General features: G+C 57.9%; 1 protein-coding gene across 11 annotated transcripts in view; it reads right to left on the reverse strand.

Moving 5' to 3' along the window:
• Positions 1–7,282, reverse strand: part of PTPRS (protein tyrosine phosphatase receptor type S) — a 134,062-nt gene extending 126,780 nt beyond the window's left edge. For 9 of the 11 annotated variants that reach the window (XM_054539420.2, XM_054539419.2, XM_024236858.3 and 6 more), the window contains exon 1: positions 7,081–7,282. The gene's annotated coding sequence lies outside the window, so the exon portion shown is untranslated. The remainder of the gene's footprint in view (positions 1–7,080) is intronic. The other 2 variants (XM_063719866.1, XM_063719862.1) reach the window with 1 other exon arrangement.
• Between the last annotated feature and the right edge of the window lie 2,803 nt (positions 7,283–10,085).

Below are 10,085 nucleotides of genomic sequence, written 5' to 3' on the forward strand. Positions count from 1 at the left end.
ACTCTTCTCTTCTTGTTTCCACCCCCCTCACCTCCAGCCACAAAGCAGTAGGTGCCACTCTCAGTCTCTGTCCTTGGTGCCCCCCACACCTGTTCATCTGTCTCCACTCATGATAGAGGCAACGTCAAAGCACCCATTTTACAGATCAGGAAACTGAGGCACAGAACAGCTTTATTACTAGCCCAAGCCCCACAGCTGCTTAGATTCTGGCTCCCAAGTTCCTTAGCAGCAGGTTTCCAGCAATCCTGATGGAATGAATGAATGAACTGGTGAATATTCGAATGAACGCATGCATGCTCGCTCTCACACCATGCTTGTCAACTGATCACCTTCCTGAGTGCCCACCAAATGACTGCTGTCAAAGTCCCAAATCCCCCCCAAACTCCCCCCTTTGGTGATCACTCGGGCCCACCAGGGGCTCTGGAAGTTGGGAGCCACATCTGGAGTCTCTGGAGTGCCCGGAGCTCCCAAGGCAGCCACGTGTCCTCCCTGTCCACCATCCGGGCCCCCTATAGTTCAGCTCCCGCCAGGCACCCAGTCCTGCCGCAGAAGTGGGGCGCCCTTGATTAAGCAGCCAGTGAAGGGGAACGCCCCAGTTTGCAGCGACTGAGTCATCCTGACATCTCCCTGGTGCTGGACCCCATCAGGGGGCTGAGGGCAGGGTAGCGGGGCGGGGGCGGACACTGGAGAGCCCCTCTTGGGCAGGTCCTTCAACATATCAATGTAGCTCCCATGTTGTCAAAAGTAATAACAAAAACAGAGTAGAGGCGGCGACTACATTCTAGGTGACGTTCTGAATTTGTGCTTACACAAGTTAACTCATTTCTTCCTCCTAACAGTCCCTCAAGGTGGGCACTGTTACTGTTCTCAATAGACATATGAGGAAAACGGAAGCACAGAGAGGTTGAGCAACTTGCCCCAGGTCACACAGCCAACAAGTCGGCAGAGCCGGGATTTGAACCCCATGCAGCCTCAGTCCAGCATCCTTGCTCTTAACCTCTGAGAAAAGACAGTCGAGAGCCCTGGGGTGTGTGTGTGGGGGGGGGTGTCTCTGTAGCAATTCAGGTGGCCCCCCCAGCAGATGGACTGCTGTCCAAACAAACATCCCTGACAATCGGGCAGAGCTCCTTCCAGGCATTAGGAATCCAGGTTGTAGCAGCCAACAGCTTGTGGGCTGTGTGAAGTGACCTCAGGCCAGTGGAGGCACCTCCCTGTGCCTCAGTTTCCCTCTCTGCAAAATAGGGCTCAGATCACAGCAACTCCGCTGACAGGGGATGGCAGGTTGGAGGAGACGAGGATGCTACTGACTTGCTTACTTAGCAGAGGGCCTGGCACGGGGCGCCAACTCTAAATAGTCGGAGCAGCTGTTATTATCCCCCCGACATCCCCTCATTTGCTGATCACGGGGGTTAATTATAAGCGGCATTAAATTATACACACACAGACGCGCCAACCTCGCTTCCCCAGAACCCCTGAATTTCCGCTAACTCTCAATTACCCACGTGACAGCGCGACGATGGGCCATCCTCCCTGCCTCTCTCCCCACAGCCTGCCTCATCCGAGGGTCCCAGGCTTCCAGAGCCGTGGCTTCTCCGCCTGCCGGATACCCGTCTGGGTGTCCAGGAGCGGAAGGAAGAACGCACGCGACTGACAGCGGACGCGTTGAGAGCCAGCAGAGGCGCATTACCCACAGCATCTCATGTCAAGGCTCGCCGCGACGCGGACTGCGACTGTACTGATCTTAGAGATGAGAGAACACAGAGAGGTCAGGCAACCCGCCCTAGTTTGCACAGCTCAAGTGGGGCGGGTGGCTCAAGTCAGGGCTCTGACCTGGAACCCAGAGGGGTAACCTCATTCTGTAAGTGAGGAAGCTCCTGCACGGAGAACTGAAAGGAAAGAGGGGAAGTCATCCAGGAAGGAAGGAAGGAAGGCAGGCAGGCAGGCAGGTGAGATCTAGGAGAAAAAGGGGAATTTTCAGTTCTCCAGGTGGGGGGAACAGGAAACACCCGGCCCTTCCTACAAGGGGCTTATAGCAAAGATCAAAAACAACTTAAAAGGAACAAGGCCACCCAGGTAACATAAAGAGTATGAGACGAAATCTGTCCCCATGAAACGGGACATTTGTGATCCAGCCCCAGTTACGGCGATGGGGATGGGAGGAGGGAGTCCCCATGATCCAAAAATCCAAGCTCTGAACCCCCAACCAGGGTGGGATCCGCGGAAATCAGAAGGAAACAGGAAGCTGCACAGAAATCTGGGTTTATTTTCAGATGTGGAATATCCCCTCGGCCTCCGCGGGGCGCCGAGGGTGCCTTGATTCCGGGGAACAGAAGAGGGGATTCCACGGCTAGCCCAGAATAGCACCAGCCCCCAGGTCCAGTCTGGCCAGGCCACGATGTTGGGGGACCGGCAGCTCCATGGAGGAGGAGGAAAAAAAAAGAGAGAGACAAAAATAAAGCGATGTGAAAGTGGAGGGCCTGTCCGTGAATCACTCCTACCCGTTAATTTTCGCCTTTGCAGAAGTGTAAGCCAATTGATTTTTCAAATTCCCCACACACAACCCCCTCCCCAACGCTTCTCAAATATCAGCCAGAGACAAGACAGAAATGGTACGTCAGGTTTTTTTTTTTTTCTTCCCTTTTTGGTTGAGAGTCTTTTCTTTCCTTAAAGGAAAAGGGGGGGCAGGGGGAAACCACACACTCCACACTCTTGAACCTCAAGGTTAGAGAGACCCGGGTGTCACCTGTTTCCCAGACATTTTGGGGCTGCCACTCTCTGCGTGAGACAACAGCCACCCTTTCCCTCGATCACATCCCCTACGCTTCACTTCCTCTCTCCGTGGATCCCCTTCCTCAACTCAGAATGTCACCTGGTGATAAGATGACATGCATTTAAGCCTCAACCCCCTTCCAGCACCCCCTCTCCTCTGTCCTGAAAGCCACAAGCTGGCAACTTTCCGATTCCAGAGCAAGGTAAGGTGTGAAGATGACAAAATTCACAGTTTTAAAAGCCCTTGAAACCTTCAAGCCCCTGATACGTGCCTTTGTCTGTGAATCCATGGTGAATTTTTGGTTTTTTTGTTTTGTTTTGTTTTGTATCAGCTTACCACACGAATCCTGCGAGGAACAGCAGTTATGTCTTAATCTCCTCTCCTCCTGTCCCCACCGGAGGCTGAGCCACTCTGCCTGGTGAGCGGTTGGAGGGTGGGGCGGCAGGAGGGGGGGGGGTCTCTCTTCAAATTCCCCTCCCCGGGCATCTTTTGCCGCAGGGAAGGACGGAGGAAGGGCAACCTGCACAGGCTTTGCCCGAGAGGGGTTCTTATCCTCCTTGCAAATTCTAAGAGGACGCCCACCCATTGGAAGGTGAGCCAGGAGCCTGCCCTGGATGCAGAGGAGAGCTGGGGAGTGCCCCTTTCTGGGACCCCTGCCTCCTTCCAGAAAGCACGAGACCCTCCCAGAAGGGGGCCACAGCGGTCGCCACCGCGCCCGCCAAACCTAAAGCTCATCTCAAGATCTTCCCGTGGCTCCAACCGACTCTGCAAATGGAGCCTAATGGGTAGCAGGGGGAAGGAATTGCTCTCAGCCGAAAACATTAAGCTTTGTCAATTATCCCCCAAACCCGCTGGGTTTATAAATATCCCTTTTTATTTTTAGGGTTTTCCCTCCCGCTCGCCCCCATCCCGAACTCTCTCCACGCCCCGCTTCTTCCCCCACGCACACGGCGGCTGCACCGTCACAGAAAGCAGGTGAACGCGGGGCCACGGGGCGCTCGGGTAGAAATGCCACGTCGCGCCACCAAGTCACACCGTCCCTGCCGGTCCCTCTCCGGCCATCCCGCTAACTACTGTATTGGGGCCATGCAGCCGCTGGAATAATCAGCGAAGCCACAGGTCTCCCCGTCTTGGCAAGTGGAGGTGTGCGCTGCCCTCAGACATCTGTGAACTGCTGTTCAACGCCAACCCCGAAGGCAGAAGGGGAAACCAAGTCACCTCCCAGAAAGACGTTTGATGAGCAGAGATAGATTTGCCTCCAGACTGGTACCAGGTCTGCGGAAACCCAGGCAGAGCCCCAGGCTCTGTGCGACCCAAAGAAGAAAAAAATGGGTGCACAGTGATGGCTCCAGGTCTGCCCACCCAGATGCTACTACGAAATCCCTGGCATCCACGAAGCTTCCCCCCGTTCCATAGTGGAAGTTGGGGGAAAATGGACTTGTGTCTCCAAGCAGGGTCCATGGACACTGGACGATGCCTGAAATCCCCTGGGAGGCAGGGAAAAAAGGCGCACTGAACGCTCAACCGGGGTATAAGGAGTGATTTTTTTTTTTTTCTCTGCTGGCAGCAAGCACGAACCTGGGGTTTGAATGTCCCCTTCTGCGCCGCCACCTCATGCAGACTTCAGAGGCTCTCAAGGTTTCCTGGAGAGGGGGAAATCGTCCCTGGAGCTGACCTGCCAACCAGTAGCACCCTCCAGCGCCACAGCTGGGCCACACCGAAATGACCTGTCACCCATCTCCTGCGGGGAGTGGGGAGTGGGCCAGTCCACCGCCTCTCGGGACGGCATCTCTGGACAGCCACTGACAGTACCAGTCTCTGTCACCCCCTGGGGGGTTAGGGGCGATGTCATCGGCCAGGGTGGCAGAAATAGAAAAGTGCGTGAGCTCACCAGGCAGCCTGGGTCTCCCGCGACGTTTTGTTTGCCTGAGACCAATTAGAACAACTCTCAGGGTGATGGAGTATGGCGGGCGGTGGCCCCCATGGGGCTGGGAGGCCTAGCCCCCATGCAGAAGTGCACCGTCATGATGAGGGTGTCCCCCGGGCCTGGGGAACAGGGCAGGACCCTGCTTTCCGGAGGGGAAGAATGAAGACTCTGCCAGCCTGCCAGCCAGAAAGAGATGCCCCACGGAAGGCTTTGTGGAGGGCAGCGGGGGGGGGGGGTAGGGGAGGGATGCCCAGGTGGGGACTCAGTCAGGCCCAAGCTGGGGGGCTGTGGGATTTGAGGGCGGGAAGCAGCCGCCCCCAGCCCCAGCTGCCTGCCTTCCACCGCCAAAATATCAGCTGGCAAAGAAAGAGCAGAGGGACAGAAGGCAGGCGCGACTGGCAGGGGGAGGGGGCACAAAGGAAGGGACCCTGGGAGGGGGAGGGGACTTATGCAAATGGCAGATTCGACCAAGTCCCTGGGCCATTAATAAACGCTCCAGCAGCTGCCGCTGGTATCGCAGGAGCAGAGGCGCGGGCTGGCTTCCTTCTCCCGGGTGAAAGGCGGCAGAAAGAGGGAAGAAGGGCGCCCCAGACAAAGAGGCGCCGTCACCCCCCGCACCCCAAGGACAGCAGCGATAGGGGGGCACCCAGAGGAGGCCAGAATCCCAGCAACCAAAGTCCAGGTGGTGGCGGACGGGAGCCCGGAGCGTGTGGGTCCCTGTCCTTGGGACCCTAGGAGTCTCTTCCTGCCTCCTCCGGCTTCTAGGTATCATCCCTACTGCTCAGCCGGGACTCGGACAACTCGGACACCCCGGACATCCGCTTCACTAGTCGCGGCTGCCGGGATGTGTTTTTAGGGTCTCGGCCAGAGGCAGGAGGACCCCATGCTCAGAAGGGGGCTCCCCTAGATTGTGACGGGGGGGGACAGGGGAATCCCAGCTGAGCCCAGAAGGGGGAGGCAAGGCACCCCCATGAGGCTCTGGGAGGTTTGTTAATTTGGGGGAATGAGGTCCCAGGAGGTAGCTAGATTTGAGGAAGGGTTGCAGAGGAAGAGGCGTTCTTGGAAGCTGAATATTTAGGGACCCACAAGAAGACGATTTGAGATTGGGGAAAGAGGGTCAACCGAAGAAGGAGGTCCCAGATTTGGGGCGGGGGGTGTGGTTGAAAAAAAGAATCCCAGTTTGTGGGAAAGGTTCCCTGATTTGAGGATTCTGGAGAGAAAGAGGCCGAAGGGGAGTTCCCCAATTTGGGAAGGGGGGGAATTGGTGGGAAATGTCCAGGATTTGTAGGGGGAGGTCCGAAGGGGAGGATCTTAATTTTAGGAGAGATTCCCAAAAAGAGAGGTGAACTTGGCCGCAGCCTGGCCGAACCCTCGCACCCACAGCGCGGACACTCTAACCTGGGGGGCTCCCCTCAGGGCACGCCCCGCGCCCCCTTTAACCCGGTGCCGACGGCCCCGCCCCCGGGATGACGTCACCGCCCCTCCCCCCGCAGCCCCCAGGGGGCTCCCGGGGCGTGCGGAAACCGCGGGGCTGGCGGTTCCAGGGGCGGCTTCCCCACTCTCGGGATCCCCATGGGGCCCCCAGCGCGGAGGGGAGACTGGGGTGCTGGGCGTGCGCGTCTGCCCGCCAGAGCCCCTGGGGCTGGGGGCTGAGGCTCGCCCCTGGGTAGGGAAGCTGGAAGGGGGCGCCGGGGCCGCAGAAGGGTGGGGCAATGCCCTAGTGCCGGAGGGGCGACCTCCCATAAGGCAACGACAGGGCCCGGAGTGTGCCAGGGGAGACGGCGTAGACTCGGGGGTCCCCAGGGGAGGGGGACCCGGAAAGGGAAGGCGGCGGGCGCAGCAGCCCTGGAGCCACCCCGCCTCGAGCCACCCGTCCCGGCTCCTCTCCGCTCCGGGGCGCCCGCACGCCCCCCATCCCCCGGCACAGCGCCCCCTGCCTCCAGGACCCGCTCGGGGACCCAGGCCGGGCGCCGCCGGGGCCGGCACCCGCTCCGCACACACGCGCGCCCCCCTCCGCTCCTCTGCCCCGCCCGCAGCCCGGGGTGGTGCAGCCGGCGGCGCTGGGCAGCTTCCAACGCCGCGCTCCGGGCGCTTCCAGCCCAGCCCCCTCCCACGCCGCGGACGAAGCCCCCCAGCCCCGCCTGCCGAGCGCCCCCAAAGCGGCCCCGGCCCAGTCTCTCGGGGCATTGTCCGGGCGCAGCTACCGGGGCGCAGCGGCTGGGCGTGCAACTGGCTGCAGCCGAGCATCCTCCGAGCACAATGGCCGTGAAGGCTTCCCCGGCACAAAGCCGGCGCGCTGCCCACTCGGCTGCCTCCGAGACCCCCCTTGGAGCGCCTGCATTTTTTTTTTCCTCGAATCCATGATTTTTTTTTTTGGCTTTACCTGGAGGCTGGCTGGGCTGGGCTCCCCCGGCTCTGCCCCGCTTCACATCCTGGCTGTTGCATGGGATCCGAGCGGAGCCCGAGCGCCAGCGGCTCGCGGCGTGCGCGCGCCGGCCGGGCTGCCGGGCGGGCGGCGCGAGGACACTCACTGCGGCTCGCGCTCCCCTCGCGCCGGCTCGCGCGCCCCCCCAGCCGGTGACGTCATCCCTTCCGCCAGCGCCGCCGCCGCCGCCGCCGCGGGCAGGGCCGGCCCGTGCGCGTCACTGCGCAGCCGCGCGGCCGCCACGCCCCCCGGCCAATGGGGCGGCGCAGCGCGGTCACGTGGCCCCGGGGGGTTTAAAGGGCCGCGGGAGCACGTGGGGCGCGGGTCTTCGCGGGACACGTGGGTGGCTGCAGTGGTGGTGGCGGCGGCGGCGGCGGCGGCGTTGGTGGTGGCGGGAAGGGCCCCTGGGGCTACTGTCCGTGCGTGAGCCCCAACGTCCTGGGTGCAAAGGGCATGGCACTTTCTGTGTGCTGCTCTAAACTGTGCCAGGGCTCCCCAGTACCCTTGGAATAAAATCCCGCCTCCTCTCTGCAGCTCCCCGTTTCACATTAGCGCCCACTACCCTGTCCCCTCCCCCCCACCATGTCAATGCTCCAGAAAAACCAGCTGCTCCTTCTTTGCTTTTTAAGAGATGGGGTCTGCCACCTAGGCCTCAGTACAGTGGTATGATCATAGCTCACTGCAGCTTCAAACTCCTGGGCTCAGGTGATCCTCCCGCCTCAGCCAGCTTCTTACAGTTCCTCTAACTTGAGCATCCAAGATCTTCCCCTTCTCATCTTTCCAATTTCTGCTCAAATAAGCAGCGCCTGGGAGAAGCCTTCCCTGACAACAGCTACCAGCCACGCCCCACTCCACTCTATCCCATTATCCCGGTTTTTTGTTGTCGTTGGGTTTTTGTTTGTTTTTGAGTTGGAGTCTCACTCTGTCGCCCAGGCTGGAATGCAGTGGCGTGATCGCGGCTCACTGTAACCTCCGCCTCCTGGATTCAAGCTATTCTCCTGTCTCAGCCTCCGGGGTAGCTGGAATTACAGGCATGCTGTCACCACGCCTGGCTAATTTTTGTATTTTTGTTAGAGACGGTGTTTCACCATGTTGGCCAGGCTGGTCTTGAACTCCTGACCTCAGGTGATCCGTCCACCTCGGCCTCCCAAAGTGCTGGGATTACAGGCGTGAGCTACCGCGCCTGGTTCCATTATCCCGTTTTTATTCTAATTACACTACGGACTACGGTGTGGCTCCAGAGATCCCTATGTGTAGGTTGAACACATGAATGAATGGATGATGGAGCACTTCTTATAGAGTAAGCATTTTACACAGGTCTCACCTAATTACCATCCCCTGCTTCCCTGGAGTCAGGACGAGCCACAGTTGGAACCCAGCTAAAACACTGACTTGCTGTGTGAGGCCCTGAGCCTCACTTTCCCCATCTGTAGAATGGATTTGCCTCTGGATCTCAGCTCTCATCTGTAAAATGGGGCAAGGTAGCCCCTGCTCCTAAGGAGGGTGTGATGATGAATTGCTATAATGTGGCTGCCTGGCTGCCGTTGGTGCCTGAAGATGGAATAATAAGAAAAAAGAGCCTGGGCCCGGTGACTCATGCCTGTAATCCCAGCACTTTGGGAAGCCAAGGTGGGCAGATCACTTGAGGTCAGGAGTTCGAGACCAGGCTGGCCGACATGGCGAAACCCCATTTCTACTAAAAATACAAAAATTAGCCAAGCATGGTGGCAGGTGCTTGTAGTCTCACCTAGTCGGGAGGCTGAGGCAGGAGAAACTCTTGAACCCGGGAGGCGGAGGTTGTAGTGAACCGATATCACGCCACTGCACACTCTAGCCTGGGCGACAGAGTGAGACTCTCAAAAATAAGGGGGAAGAAAAAAAACAGCGGAAGTGAAAAATAAAAGGGGGATATTGACAAAGGTAAGGGGGTTGGAGGGCTCACAGCCACCAAGCAAGATTGCACATCAGTCCTTGTGTTTTGATCATGTCGAAAGCATTTATTTCCTCAAGGAACATATTTGGAGAAGGCCTGGTACCCAACGGAGGAACTCAACTTTAGAATTGGTTTTTCTTTTCCTCCAAAATTGTTGATTCATTCATTGCGGGCCAAAGATGCAGATAAACAAAAAGCATTAACCCAGGGAACAAAATGATAAGGCGGAAGTCATAAACAGGAGAAGAGAGAGGAGATAATGAATAATTTAACAAGGAACCTAAATTAAGCTCGGAGTTTCCCAGCGGCCAGTGCAGCGGCCAGGTTTGCAGAGCCTACTTTGTTTTTCTTCCTGGCGGGGTGACCCTGACCTGACCGTTTACAATCTGGCCTCAGTTTTCTCATCCAAGCAATGGGAACACATCTTGAAGGATCAAATGGGGCTGTCTGTGCACAAATGCTTAGCGTGGTTTCACATGCACAGTGGGTGCTCAAGCCTTGCATAGTTGGTGGAGACACAGTAAAATGAGATGGCTGATCGTGGAGGGGCTGATCATGGCACGAACCCCAGCCCAGTGACCTGTTTGGGGAGTGACCTTGAACGAGTGGCCGCAACACTGTAAGCCTAGCTGTCCCCATCTGGAAAAGGGGGACAACCACTAGTACCTCTGAGGGATTTTGTGAGCAGTCAAAGAAAACAGATTAAATACATCAAAAACAGAATTAAAATACATTGTAGCAGCTGGGCGCGGTGGCTCACGCCAGTAATCCCAGCACTTTGGGAGGCCAGGGCGGGTGGATCACCTGAGGTCAGGAGTTCGAGACCAGCCTGGCCAACATGGCAAAACCCTGTCTCTACTAAAAATACAAAAATTAGCCAGGTGCGATGGTGCATGCCTGTAGTCCCAGCTACTCAGGAGGCTGAGGCAAGAGAATTGCTTGAACCTGGGAGGCGGAGGTTGCAGTGAGCTGAGATCACACCACTGCACTCCAGCCTGGGCAACAGAGTGAGACTCCCTCTCAAATAAAA

This window comes from Pongo abelii, chromosome 20, assembly GCF_028885655.2.
Source record: "Pongo abelii isolate AG06213 chromosome 20, NHGRI_mPonAbe1-v2.0_pri, whole genome shotgun sequence".
NCBI lineage: Eukaryota > Metazoa > Chordata > Mammalia > Primates > Hominidae > Pongo > Pongo abelii.